Below are 15,915 nucleotides of genomic sequence, written 5' to 3' on the forward strand. Positions count from 1 at the left end.
TGGAGATAAAGTACTGTCTTCACAAAATAAGGACAAAAAATTTTCTAATAAAAATTATTAGAGATATGTGAAGGGATATAGAAACCTAACTCTCAGAACTTTAAATGTGAATAAATTAAATAGTCCAATAAAACAAGAGTAACAGATTGAACACAGGCATTGCAAATCAATGTAAAAAGGCAGAAATAGTAAACATATGCTTTATAGATCCTAACACAAATAAAACAGCCGTCAGTTCACAGAGCACAACTGAAACATGCAGACCCAAGCAGATGCTTAACAATGAAATCCTAAATAATGAATGGATCCAAGAACAAATCACAGAAACAATAATTATGTGAAGGAAAAATACCATGATGAAATGACATACTAAAATTTCTGGGATGCAGCTAAAGCAGTCCTCACGGGGGGAAGTATAATCTTTTTACATACACATATACATATGTGTGTGTGTATATTAGCAAAATAGCAAGGGAAAAGGTTAATGCACTGAATATGCATTTTAAAAATTAGAAAACCAACAAATATAAAATAAGCAAAAAAGAGGAGATACTGAAAATTGGATAAGATATAGATAAACTGGAAACATGTATATGTAGAATATAAACACATATGTATGTATTTATGTATACATGTACATGATTAGCAAAACTAAAAGCTGTTTTTTTGAAATGACTAACAAAATTGATAAATCTTGATCCAATCTGACGAACAAGAAGAGAGCAGAAAATCAAATCAACAAAATAGTACATGAACAAAATGAAATCACACACATGCGTGCGCACACACAGAAAAAAACAAAAGAAACAATGAAAAATATCAGAACCTACTAGAGACAGTTAGATGCTAACAAAACTAAGAACTGAAAAGAAATAGAGGAATCACTTTAAAATAGTAAATAGTCAGATTATCAGAAGACCAAAAATCATTCTAAAATAATTCAACCCACGAAAAGGAAATGAAAATTATTGTAAAGGAATTATGAAAGGAAAAATATTCTGGTTCTTACAAATTCATAGAATAATTCTATTACTTTTAAAAACTAATTAGTACCCATACAATTCTCAAAAATTAAGAAACCACCCTACCATACTCCCTTTGTGATAATAATAGTAATAACACACAGCATTTACATAGTATTTCCAAGTTAGCAAAGTGCTTTACATATGTTATGTCATTTGCTCCTCACAACACCTACAAAAAGTAGGTGCTAATCTTATCCCCACTTTACAGTAGGGGAAACTGAGTCACAGAGAGGTTAAGTGACTTGCTGAGGTGATACAACTATTAAGTGTTTGAAGTAGGATTTGACCTTGGATTGTCTTGACTTCAAGTCCAGCACTCTAGCACAGCTTTGCAAGTACCTGGCACATAGTAGGTGTTTAATAAATGTTTATTGACTCTATTCACTGTCCTGGAGAAATATTCATTGCTCAAGTTTGGGTTGGGCCAATCTAATAAAATTACAATACCACTAAAGTTAATTTACAGTTTAAATGCTATGTAAATCACACTATCAAAAGGATACTGCATATACCTGAAAAAAAATCAGAGGAAATCATGAAAAGGGGTAGCTATAAACGGGGAATAGCACTTCTAGACCTCAAACTATATCATAACACAGCATTCATAAAAAAAATGGGGAAATAGATCAGTGGAACAGAAGGGACAAGGAAGAATCTGATATAAAAATGATCAATATGATAAATACAGAAAAGCATGGAAAGATTGACATAGAACGATGAAGAATGAAGTAAGGAAAGTCAAGAAAACACAGAACTATAACAACATTCATTAAAAGAACAACCACAATACAATGAAAAGTGAATGTTGAACAATGACAAAGGAGAGAAATAAGAAGATATCCCAATTCCACTTGTTTACAGACATGGGAGTTCCATGAGTAGGGCATATTGCATACATTTATACATGATTTCATTGTGTTGATTGGCTTTGATGGTTTTCTCTTTTTCTTTATTTTTTTCCTCTTTAAAAATATTGCTATATGAGATAGCTTTCTGTGAAGGGAAGAAATACTGAGAAATTCTGATGATGTAAAAAACAAAAGCTATCAATAAACATTTATTTAAAAAAACTTTATGAGAAATGGAGAAGATATAGTGGCTGCCTATTTAAGAGTCATTCATACACTTCTAAGTTAGTGAGCAATGAATATCGAGCACCTGCTGTGGATAGAGTCCTGTACTGGGAGTGAAGGGAATAGTATTAAAAATTACTGTGATACATGTTTCCTTCCTTCAAAGAGATTATAATCTAACTGAGGAGAAAGAACAACCATATAAGAAAGTAGCTTAAGAAAAATTACAAAGAAATACACAAAAGGTACAAAAATGATGGAAGGGATTAGGGTGGAGGATAAGATCTGAGTCTTAAAGGAGGTGAAGGAAATGGTTTTCAGAGCAGGACATCTAGGACATCTAGGAATACCCATACTTGGACAGAAATTCCATTTGTATCACCATCAACTGGTCATCTGGCCTTCATTTGAACCTCTAAAGGGAGGAAACTCATTAATTCCCAAAGAAGTCCATTTCATTTTGAGATTTCTATAATTATCAGGAAGTTTTTCCATACTTTGAACCTAATCCTGCCTCTGCACAACTTCTACCCATTCTCCTCTTTAGGGTTAAGAAGAAGTCAAATCTCTTCTAGACGAGAGCCTCTGAAATAATCAAAGACAACTATCAAGTTCCTCTCGGAGATGAAATTACATCTTTCATCAATTCCTTCAACCAGTTCTGGCATGGCATGGTCTCAAGAGCTTTCTACATCCTCCTCTGGACACTCTATAGGTTGCCAATAATCTTTCTAAATATGACATCCAAAATTGAACATAATGCTCCAGATATGGCCTGACCAGGGAAGAGTTACATGAGCTATTTATCTCTCTAGTCATAGAACAATGTCTTTTTTTTAAAATTAATTTATTTAACTTTTAACATTCATTTTCACAAAATTTGGGGTTCCAAATTTTTCTCTCCATTTGTCCCTTCCCCCCACCCCAAAACACCAAGCATTCTAATTGCCCCTATCACCAATCTGTCCTCTCTTTTGTCATCCCTCCCATCCCTTGTCCCCATCTTCTCTTTTGTCCTGTAGGGCCAGATAACTTTCTATACCCCTTTACCTGTATTTCTTATTTCCTAGTAGCAAGAACAGTACTCAACAGTTGTTCCTAATACTTTGAGTTCCAACTTCTCTTCATCCCTCCCTCCCCACCCATTCCCTTTGGAAGGCAAGCAATTCAATATAGGCCATATCTGTGTAGTTTTGCAAATGACTTCCATAATAGTTGTGTTGTGTAAGACTAACTATATTTCCCTCCATCCTATCCTGCCCCCCATTGCTTCTATTCTCTCTTTGGATCCTGTCCCTCCCCAAGAGTGTTGACTTCAGATTGCTCCCTCCTCCCATTGCCCTCCCTCCCATCATCCCCCCACCCTGCTTATCCCCTTCTCCCCCACTTTCCTGTATTGTAAGATAGGTTTTCATAACAAAATGAGTGTGCATTTTATTCCTTCCATTAGTGGAATGTGATGAGAGTAAACTTCATGTTTTTCTCTCACCTCCCTTCTTTTTCCCTCCACTAAAAAGTCTTTTGCTTGCCTCTTTTATGAGAGATAATTTGCCCCATTCCATTTCTCCCTTTCTCCTCCCAATATATTTCTCTCTCACCACTTAATTTCATTTTTTAAAGATATGATCCCATCTTATTCAATTTACTCTGTGCTTTCTGTATCTGTGTGTGTGCGTGTGTGTGTATAATCACATGTGTGAAAAGTTTCAAGAGTTACAAATATTGTCTTTCCATGTAGGAATGTAAACAGTTCAACTTTAGTAAGTCCCTTATGACTTCTCTTTGCTGTTTACCTTTTCATGCTTCTCTTCATTCTTGTGTTTGAAAGTCAAATTTTCTTTTCAGCTCTGGTCTTTTCATCAAGAATACTTAAAAGTCCCCAATTTCATTGAAAGACCATTTTTTTCCCCTGAAGTATTATACTCAGTTTTGCTGGGTAGATGATTCTTGGCTTTAGTGCTAGTTCCTTTGACTTCTGGAATATCATATTCCACTCCCTTCGATCCCTTAATGTAGAAGCTGCTAGACATCGTGTTATCCTGATTGTTTCTTTCTAGCTGCTTGCAATATTTTCTCCTTGTCCAGGGAACTCTGGAATTTGGCCACAATGTTCCTAGGAGTTTCTCTTTTTGGATCTCTTTCAGGTGGTGATCAGTGGATTCCTTGAATACTTATTTTGCCCTCTGGTTCTAGAATATCAGGGCAGTTTTCCTTGATAATTTCATGAAAGATGATGTCTAGGCTCTTTTTTTGATCATGGCTTTCAGGTAGTCCCATAATTTTTAAATTGTCTCTCCTGGATCTATTTTCCAGGTCAGTTGTTTTTCCAATGAGATATTTCACATTATCTTCCATTTTTTCATTCTTTTGGTTTTGTTTTGTGATTTCTTGGTTTCTCATAAAGTCATTAGCCTCCATCTGTTCCATTCTAATTTTGAAAGAACTATTTTCTTCAGTGAGCTTTTGAACCTCCTTTTCCATTTGGCTAATTCTGCTTTTGAAAGCATTCTTAGAGAGGGAGAGACAAAGGGATGGGGAGCGGGGAAGAGAAGGGGAAAGGAATGGGAGGGGGACGCGCTGGCGCCCTCCCCCACCCCTATCCTCACCTCCCTCTGTGGCCAAGAAGGGCGCGTGCGCCAGGGTCCCTCCGCCCCCTGCCCGCACACGTGCACACACATCGGGTGACAAGTGGGGGGGGTAGGGAAGCGGGGGGGGGGGGAGGGGGAGAGAGAGAGAGAGAGAGAGAGAGAGGGGCTGGAAGAGAGGGAGACCGAGAGTTAGCCTATTTTTCAAGGTGTTATTTTCTTCAGCATTTTTTTGGGTCTCCTTTAGCAAGGTGTTGACCTGCTTTTCATGCTCCTCTCAGTGCCGCGCAGCCAAGGCAGGGCTGGGCTCCGCTCTGGGTCCAGGGTGTAACGGACCTTTGGTGTCTGTTTTCACGGCTCTCTGGAACAGAAATCTCGTCTGCTCCATTGCTCTGTGGCTTCTGCTGCTCCAGAATTTGTTGGGAGTTCTTCTTTAGAGATATTTTATGGGCTGTGGGTTTGGAGCTAGCATATGTGTGTCTTTCTACTCTGCCATCTTGGCTCCTCCAAACAATGTCTTAAGGCAGCCAAAGATCTCAGGAACTGCTTTGACTGCCACATCACACTGTTGACCTATACTGAGCCTATAGGTCACTAAAAAGCCAGATCTTTTTCGAGTGAACTGTTGCCTAACCACATCTCCCCCATCCTCTACTGATGATGATGCATTTTTAACCCACCTCCAGGATTTTATGTTCATTCCTATTAAATTTCATCATATTAGATTAAGCCCATCATTCTAGCCATAATGTGATTTATCACACAACAGTAATTCATTGTAACTTTTGACAAGGAGAGTGATCTGATGAAAACCCAATTTGTGGGAACAGGAAGAAATGGAAAGCAGACAACATCTTCTAGGAGACTACAGCAAGAATTGCGTTTCTGAAATGCTGGGCTTCAGTGGTGGCTGTGATAAGGGATTGATTCAAGGTATGACAGTGGAAGAATCTGGAAGAGTTTATCATGGATTGCTTGGGAGAGGCAAAGAGAAATAATTGAAAGCAAAGGAAGTAGTGAAAGTGGTGAAACCATTAATGATAATTAGGAGCTTGGGAATGAATAACAGGGATGGGGGAATTACAAATCCAGTTTTCTCTAAGCTTATTGATTTGAGCTAAGGCTAAAGGTTAGGGAGGGGTTGCATCTTTTACTTCATGGGTACCTTCAGTCTGGAGACTAATCACCTTCATCTGTTGCAGGGGTTCTTTACCTGGGGTCTACAAACTTTTAAAAAACATTGGTAACTATTTCATTATAATTGGTTTTTTTGTAATGTTGTGTGTTTTATTTTATGCATTTAAAAACATTCTGAGAAGAGATACAAAGGCTTTAGCAGACTTCCGGGGGGGGGGGCATTATATAAAAAAGTTAAGAATCCCTCACCTTTACTAATTAGAGGTGGGGCCACTCTTAGGTGCTGGGCCACCCAGTAAACTCCCAGAGAAAGTAAGAATCAAGAAGGCATTTTCACACTGAAAAGACAGCTGGCAGGGAAGAAGCATTGTGCCATGAAAGGTATGTGGAACTTGTAGTCAGGAGACCTGAGATGGATGAGAAACAGATTGTGTAACCCTGGGTACATTACTTCACCTATCAGAACCATAAGCTATTCTCCTTTGAAAATATGGGAGGTGGCATCAGTCATCTATACATCAATGCCATGTGACCCCCACCCAGATAGCAATATGATTCTAAATTTTGTTGAAGATGTAATAACAGAAATAACCATGTCCAATGAGCCTCTGAAAGCAAACATAAAGTGAGGCATAAACCAGACGAAAAGATGTGTGCTCCCCACTGTGATGGAGGAGAGCCCAGCACAAAGTCCAAGTCAAAGAGGATTCCCTGTGATAGTTACACTGTGTTCAATCCAAGCTATCAACAAGCATATGGGGAAAAATGTTTTAAACCACTAATAATTAGAGAAATACAAATGAAAGCAACTTTGAGGTTCTACCTCACACTCATGAGACTGGCAAAGATGACAAGAGAAAAATGACAAATGTAGAAGGGTCTGTAGGAAAACACATACATCACTGCATTGTTGGTGACCCTGCGAACTGGTTCAGCTATTCTGGAAAAGCAATTTGGAACTATGCCCAAAATGTTACTAAACTATGCATACCCATTGACACAGCTAAACCACCACTACATATATGTCCCCAGTGAAATCAAAGAAAGTGGAAGGGGACACATATGTACAACAACTCTTTTTGTGGTATCCAAAAGTTAGAAACTAAAAGACTTCAGTTCTTCCTATTGGAGAATGACTAAACAAATTGTGGCTTAAGAATAGCATAGAATATTATTGTGCCATAAGAAATTATGAAACGGACAGTTCAGAGGAAACTGGGAAGACTTGTATGATCTGATACAGATCCAAGTGAGCATAATCAGGAGAACAATTTATATACAAAGATAACAAGATTACAGAAAAAATAATTCTGCTATGCATTTGGTTAAGCAGATTACATTTCACTCCTTGTTAGAATTTAAACTTAGCACATCCCTAAATTTAGCTCCTCCTTAACAGGATCCACTGACAGTTTCACAAATTGGCCATTCATTTTATGCCTTTCAGGTTGTCTGTACATATTGATGCCCCTGGTTCCCATTCCATGTGCTACTGAATTTTGTTTCTAGCAGTTGGCTACTTGTTTCTGGGAAGGACAGACAAGATAGGACTTAGACATTTCATTTACAGGCTACAGCACAGGAGCTTTGCTACTCCCAAACGATGCATTCTATGCTCAGAATGTTTGAAAATCATGATCAAAGTCTGATGCTTTCAGAGCACTGATCTGGCATCTGCAAGCACTGAATAATTTTTTAAAAAATAAATAAATGAAAAGATGGCATTTTCCCCAAATTCCTTAAGAGGAATTACAATGAAACGAAGCCAAAGAATTTCTGAGAGAGGAGTAGAATTCAGAGATACAATTCACATGGTCAAAACAAACAGTTGTTTTTTTCCAGATTTTCAGGAAAAGACAATGGGATGTAGTAAAAGAACTAACACTGGGTTTAAGTCCAGCTCTGCCAAACTCTGTATCCTGGGGTAAATCAATCAATGAGCATTCACTAAATCCCTACCATTATCCAGCTACTGGGCTAGGCACTGGGAATACAAAGGGGAGAATGAAATGTTCCTTCTCCTGAATAAGTTCGCATTCTCTTGAGTGAAACATTATGCAAGAAAATGCGTAGTCCAGACCAAGTCAATAAAAGATACTTTTAGCAGAGGCAAGGGAGGAAGAGGTACTTGTCCTTGCAGCTAGGGAATAACAGAAATGGTCTCAACCCAACTCCTCTGATCTTCAGTTTTCATGTACGTTAATATGGGCTCATCCTTTTACATTATCTCCCTCCATGAGAGGCAGCCTTAGAGATACAGCTGTGTTCATTTTCCACCTCTTCTGTATACTTGCTACATGACCCTGGCTAGATCACTTAACCTCTAAATGCTTCAGGCAAATCTCTAGGACTAGAAGTTCGAACACAGTTGCTTCTCTTGCCTTGGTAGAGGGAGTGGCCTCCTGGGAGCTTCCAACACGAGTCAATCCCTGTTCCAGATTAAAAAAAAATCTAAACTAAACTAAAAACCTTTATACGATGTGTTATACTAGGCAACCTGGTATAGTGGCAAGAACGCTGACTTTGGAGGCATTGAGCCTCATTTTGAAACCTAGCTCTGGTGCATACAATGAAGGTGCCCTGGGGCAAGACCTTGGACAATTCACCTTAGTTTTTTTTTGGCTATAAAACAACAATAACAATAATAATAAGAAGAACTGAAATTTACGTTTAGTGCTTTAAAATTTGCAAGGTGCATTAAGCTGCTTGAGCCTCAAATAACCCAATGAGGTCGCCAATACTAGCATTCCCAGTCTTGCTTTCTAGATAGCAAAGCCAAGAGTGAGAAAATGGAGGCAGGAAGCCCCATAGCCCGCCGGTATCAGACGATGAGAAGCTGAGTCTTCCTGGCCCCAGGTGAGGCACTAGGTGGTCTTTGCCACACTGCCCAGCTAGTGTCAAGGATGCCTCCCAGCTTTCTAATTCTATGCACTGCCAAGTGCTATCTAAATGTAAACATTGTTGCTTCAAATGCCAGGCATACCTGAGAGAGCAAGAACATTACTTTCACCTCCCTGCCCCCCAGTCTCAGAACTGTGACTGATGCCAGGTTCAGTGGAGAGGTAGAGCTAGTAAACTACATTTAACTCCCAGAAGCAACCTTTTCTCCTATATACATACACTGCTTTAATCTACTTGGACATTCAGCTAACTGGGGGTGAGGAGAGAGATTAGACATCACCAAATAATATATTATTTACCTACAAAAGAGCCTGCCTTAAATTATGGTCATGTCTCAGGGACTTGGCTAGAGCAGAGAGTTGGTGCTAAAGCAGAATGAGAGAGAAGGCTGGAAAGGAAGGTAGATTGAGGCTAGCTGGGAGAGGGCCTTAAATACAAAGCTAAGCATATGATCAAAATAGCCCCCTGCCACACTACCACAGTTAGAGCATACAAGTGGCCCTGCCTCCTAATATGTACAATGTGCTCCAATACTTCTTTTGCTCATCAGGGTCCATACAGGGACACAGTGGGTGCTGCTAAGCTCCAGGAGGCTGAAGAAATATAGTCTCCGTGGGGTTTTGTTTCTATTTTTACTAAAATTCTTCATCTTTATTTAGATCTTGCCTTTTGAGAGCTGGACCTGAGGTGCTGTGCTCCTTTTCTAAGTGGGGCTGCAAAGGACATTGAAGAAAATAGGACTGACATTTCCAGAATGGCTTTTTGGGAAGAGCTTGAAATCATATACAATCGTCACCGAAAGAAGGCCTTCTCTTCTTGTGAATGTGATTTGAATTGGTAATTGGAACTTGCATTTTAGTGCATCCAGAAAGGGGTAACTTGTTCTCTAGGAGGACTAAGAGCTATAAATACATTCCAGTCACCAGAATATGAGGAAATTACAATGAAAGCAATTAAAGTATATCATAAAAATGATGGTGGCCTCACATCTAGAATCCAAACATTCTGGAGAGGGACTAGATTTTAGCGATCATTTGGCCCACTACTGACCAACCCAAATCGTATTGAGGACTGCCAAAATAGCCCAGTCATTTACTAGGGACTGTTCTGTCCCCTCTGCAGCCTCAGTCCCATGTTGCTCAGAGGCTCAAGGGAACAGAGATCAAAGAGAATAAGGGAGCCAGGAGTGAGAGAAGGCGATGCAAGGGAAAAACCACAGGAATCAGCTTTTTTAAAGATTCTAATATTTTTATCAATGACTTAAAGGCATGGATTGCATGGTGATGAAAATCTCAGGTCCCTACAGAGAAGTTTCTCTCTTCTCTTTATCAAAATTCAAAAAGTGAACTTCCAACACCAATCTCAGAGACTGGCTCCCCGGTTCCCTCCAAAACAACTACTGGCATGTTTCAATGCCAGCCATGACACCTTCCTCCCAGACATGCTCTCATTGGGGAAGTAAGCAGAGAGCATTCTTCTCTAAGCAGTTTGACATCTGGCCTGAAATGGGCACTAAGCAAAGGCAGGGCTGGTTCATAGGAGAGGAGGAGCTCACGAAAATGGGGGAGTCCAATCCAACTACTTTCCCTCTCTGTTGCTGAACTTTGGAAATCATAATGGTGGCAACACTTCATTAATTCAGAGTAATTAGAGGGCAGTCAGTCTAAATTACATACAATTGTCAGAGAAATAGAGTTTTGTATTTTTGAAGCGTGCTGAAAGCTGATAGGAACTTTTGCCAAGCAAGGGGCCTACAGGACTTGCTTTAATGCACAGACAAGATAGGGATTAATGGGTCTCAGTCACTGCTGACAGAGAAATGGATGCTGTTAAAACAATCTTAAAAGGGTTTGAAAGTTTGGGGTGGAATTGTGCCTCCACTAACCTTGGTTATATCATCTAAGGTTTTTTAAATCGTTTGAATATTGAATGATTTCAGAGATTTAACCTCTGTTTACAAATGCATAAGCCCCAGAGGGCCCAACAGAGAGCAGAGTAGAATTTGCAGAGGAGCAATACCAGATCACCTGAAGTGGCATAACTCCATGGATATTCCTGGATATGAAGCTGGAAGCTGCTGGATTCCAGAAGACTCCAGGGACACGTGTAGATATCCTGCCATTTGGCCTAGCATGTGGTTGGGAGGGACCTTTTTCCATTGGCTACATAGCCACAGCTGTCAGTGTCGTTTAAAGGGCTGGAGCCAGGACTGACTAGGGCTTGGGTAGAATTAATCTGAAGAAGAAGGTGACTCCTTCCCTCGCACTATGCATAGCCTTAGGACTTCCTCCATCTCTCAAGACATATGCCTCTCTCCCCAGGAATGGATCTGGGTCTTTGACTTGTTAACTCCTTTGTTATTTCCCCATCCCAGGTGCAGAGAGCAGAGTCTCAGACCTGGCTAGGCAGCATGAGTTGTAGGGATCTGAGGAAACAGGAATTCAGGAATCCAGGCCTGGTGCTGCATACATACCAGCAGCTACACTCCAGGGAGCAGAGTTTTGGGATCTCCACCCAGTAGAAGCCAGCAGTGATGTGAGCTTTGGACATGAATGAACTAACTGGTTGGATCCAAAGCAATGTAGGAACTGAGCTAAACTTACCAACCTAATCCCTCCAGAATGAGGTGGTGAGAGGTGACTGTGCTCCTGAGGTGCTAAGGGAAATTTGTGTATGTTTCTTCTTGCAGTATCTTTGAAGTGAATTGCCATTTGTAAAAGTGAATCCGATGTTAAATAGTTAAATAGGGTACTAGTCACTGGGCCCCTAAAATCGGAGGGGCAACAGAACATAGTTCACAGAGGACCAAGCCAATGTCAGAGAAGAAAGCCAACCTGCAACCTGTACTGGCACCCTAAGAAACTGGAGGAGGGGCCCAGCTCTGAGAAACACTCAATTAGAGCTACCTAACAAGTAGAAGGGGCTGCTTTAGGGAGTGGCAAGTTCTTCTTCACTGGAAGACTTCAAGCATAAGCTGGAGGTTTGCCTGCTGGGAATGTAGCCATCATGGCTCATACAGGGTTCGATCTTTAAAAAGCCTTTTCCTATTTATTAGTTCAATCTGATCCTCCTAGCACTAAAGATCAAGAGAGTTTAAGCAATCGATCCATTGTCACACAGCTAGCAAGTGTTGGAGGCTAGTTTTAAAAGTAAGTCTCTCAGGTACAGGTTGGACATGATGACCTCTGACCTTCCAACTTCAGAGATTAAGAATAAGGAGACCTTCATACTACATTTTTTGGTCCTCTGTTTGCATTTCTACCTCCCCAACCTTACTCCAGCAATGAAGATGGATTGCACTGGATGATAAACATGCTCTCCTGATTAACACAACCAACTAGAACTAGCTCACATTTACCCTTCTGCATATACACTTGACCAGCTGGCACAGAGTGAGTCAGATTAAATCACTTAGCCTCCTAGGCCTCAGTTTCCTCATCTGTAAAATGAGGGATCTTTCTAGCTCTAGTTCTGTGATCCAAATGAGGAAATCCACAGGGGCCTCGAGAAATCTGTTGGTAATCTTACAAAGCTGGCCTATGCAAGGAATGCTTGAGTGGTGGACTGAGGAAAGGCAGGGAAAGTTTGCCAATCTGTACTTAAATACCTTAAATGGGAATCTATGAACTGGACATTGTACAATTAATACATTAAAGACTACAATACCCTTTCTGCTAGTTCCTATGCTTCATCAGTCACTTACATGACATTTCTGTAGGATCAGTTGGCTACAGGGAGACTTCATAAGAATCCTCCAGTCCATGAAAGATTTTTATACATAGACTAGCAACCAGCTGCTCTCAATTTCCACTGGGTCTAGAAGAGGAAATTAGCTTAAACTGTAACATGAAGGTTTCAGTTAGGCAGGAAAAGGTCCTGCCAGTCAATTTTATTAAACCAGGAAGTTTGAGAAATCTCTTGGGGAGGGCTTTATATATAGATCTTCCTTGTTTGAGAGGAGTTCATTACAGGGACAGCCTACACACTGATGGAGAAGACAGCTGCCTATGTGGTACAGCCCATGGTTTCTGGGGAAGGCTCCCTTTCCCTTCCCCCATTTTCCCTAACCACCTGTCCCTAGTGCATGATTTTAGGTTTTAGATTGTAAAAAAAAAACAACTTAGAACTAATTTAGTCCAAACCCCTCATTTTGCAAAGGAGGAAACTGAGGCCCAGAGAGGAAGTTTCTTGTCCACAGTCATATAGAAAATGAGTAGCAGAACCAGAATTCCAACCCAGGTCCACTGGCTGTAAATCCTACGTGTTTCATTGAAGGCATTGTTCCCTGTCCAAGTTGGAAGTACCTCTGAAAGGCCTGTAAGTCACTAATGCCTACATATGATTTCATTCATTTAAAGCTTTCTTTTCAGTGTAAGAACAAGAAAAGCCTCAGTTTGGACTGAGACAAAGGCAGAGTGACAGGTTCACAGCATGGGGCATTGCCCAAGGACAGAAAAAGTCTATGTGGGTAGGCACCTTAAGGAATAGAGGAAGGACAGAGGAGGAAAGAACAGGACGTAAGTTAGAGACAAATGGTCAACTTCATGGTTTCCCTCTTTACATGGAGCTCTGTCTGGTCGCAGGAAATAAGAACACATGAATTCTCAAGGTCACTTACAGTCTGAGGTTTGTAGAATGTGACAAATACTCACAACCATTGTCCCTCCTGAGGAGGTCTTTATGTAGAAATATGCTCTCACACACAGATAGGGCCTAGAATTCCCAGGTGAGGAAACTCCTTCCATACATGCAGGTCAGTAGAGCTTAGAGAGCTGCCTAGAGCACTTGAGAGGTTAAGCAAGTGGCCCCCAGGTCCCCAGCCAGAATGTGTCCCAGGCAGGACTCACCCCAGGTCTCTCCCCACCAGGCCACACAGCCTCTCAGCTAGGGTTGACAAATGGTTTGACTGTATGTGGTTCTGTAAGGCTCCCAATGATCATTGGCTTCTTACTGCAGGGGACTCTGGCCTGGCCACTCCTGTCCTGAGACAATTCAACTCTAAAGTCCTTGTTGGCACTGAATTCTATCATCTGCTCTCTTGGGTTCACATTCAGAACAAGCAATGTGCCAGACTTTTTTTTGCCAGTGAGATCCCACTGATTCTGAAAATGAGTTTAGAGGGAAATATCTGCCACATTATACTCCTTAGTTGAGCTTTTGTTAACGTTAGAAAAAGTACACTGTTCACGTGGCTTAAGTGACTTCTTGGAGAGGATTTTCTTTTCCTTTTCTTCCTGAGGCCAGGCTCTAAGGTAAATTGCATCTCATAGCAACCGGGCTGAGGTGAAAAGAGTGAATTTCAATGGTAGCAAATGTATTCAACAAACAATGACTTGATGTGAAGAATGAAAATGAGAAAGTTGTTTACCAGCTTCTAATCTAATACAATGGAGCAGATTTCTTTCCTATGTGGTCACACTATGCAGGCAGGAAACCCTTCCCCCCCGCAGAGGATCAGTATCTGCTCCAAGGACTGGCTTGACAGATAGTTCCATTGTGTCCACATCAACACAGCCATTCAGGAGCCACTGTACTATTTGGGATGTTGAGGATAATAGCTATCATCTAGAGAATACTTTAAGATATATATTATATATAGATAGATATCTATACCTATTTATCTATCATATATGTATATTAAATAAATATTCAATGATATATCCAATGACGTGTGTGTGTGCGTGTGTGTGTATTCAATGAAACTGCCCACATCATTTAGGAATAAAAAAGCTTATAAAAACTGGGTGACTGACAAAGTCCTCCACTGGCTTAAAAAACACAGTTTATCTATACGTGTCGCTATATTCCTGACAGAAATAATGTACTAATTTTTTGTTTACACTTTTTCTGTATCTATACATATATGAATAAAAAGCTTTTCACCATCAAAATCACTGACATTCTTTCGATATTTTCAAGAAAAGTATGAAAGTTAAATTTACTGAAGTCTGTCTACTCTTCTTGTCTAAATTGTGGCATGAAATTTGCCCCTTCTATATATAGGGCCATGGGTTACTATCCTGGGGTCTGTTAACTTAGAAAGAAGGGGGAGACAGAGGAGAGAGGAGAGGAGAGGGAGAAAAGAGAAAGGGAAGCTATACTTGAATATAATTGCTTTCTTGCGTATTTTATTTATTACTTATTAATCCTATGTATTTTATTTTGTGCATTTAAAAACATGATTCTGAGAAGGGATTCAGAGTTTTCACCAGACTGACAAAGGGGCCCATGATACAAAAAACATCAAAACTCTGATTTAGATTATTAGGGTAAGAGAGAAAAGAGGAGACTTCAAGATGAAAGCAAAGAGGAAAGCTATGAAAAGGCAGAGGGTAATTATTTCCTGTGTCAGGAGGCTGGAAGATGGAAAAATGTCATACAGAGGAAGAAAAGAACCATTGAAAACTTAAGGCTAAGTTACAGATATGAGGCTCTTTAAAAAAGGAGGCTGAACCCTCAAAGAGGAGGAAGCAACTATTTGTCCTCTAAGGAATTATAAGGAGGATGCCCAGATACTGTCTGGTGAGAGATCATCCGGTAAAAGTTGGAGAAAGAAGAGATGAGTGGTAATGGTTCCTCACTGCTGGCTGAGTGATACTGAGGCAGCTATCTGCCAACCTCAAAGCACCAACAGAGTGGTCTGGTGTCTTTCCAGGTCATAATCAATGAGTATTTATTAAGGCTCAATTATGTGCCAAGCTCTGTGCTAGGTACCAGGTAGACGAGGACATGCCACATGTGCACATATAAGTATATACAAGATTAGTATGAGCGCAATATACACAAAATCTATACCAGGTAATCAGGGTGAAGTAAGAGGTAGTGTTGGAGCTGGGGTGTGAAGGAAACTGAGGATTCTAAGAGGACAAGATGAGGAGCTAGGACATTCCAAGTATGAGGGACTGCCTTGCAAAGACCCTGATATAGGAGATGGAGTGGCATGTGAGACAAATAGCAGAAGGCTAGTCTGCTTAGAAAGGCACTGTCCGTTGGAGCCAGGTTGTAAAGAGCTTTAAATGTCAAAGTGAGGTGTTTGTGTTTGATCCTAGAGGCAACGGAGAGTTACTGGAATTTACTTAACTAGAGGGTGACATAGATTTGTGACTTAGCAAAATCATGTTGGCAACTGGGTACAGGACAGATTGAAGAGGAGACAGACTTGAGGTATGGAGACCAATCTGGGGACTACTGAGA

Source organism: Notamacropus eugenii, chromosome X (genome assembly GCF_028372415.1).
Source record: "Notamacropus eugenii isolate mMacEug1 chromosome X, mMacEug1.pri_v2, whole genome shotgun sequence".
NCBI classification, from domain to species: Eukaryota; Metazoa; Chordata; class Mammalia; order Diprotodontia; family Macropodidae; genus Notamacropus; species Notamacropus eugenii.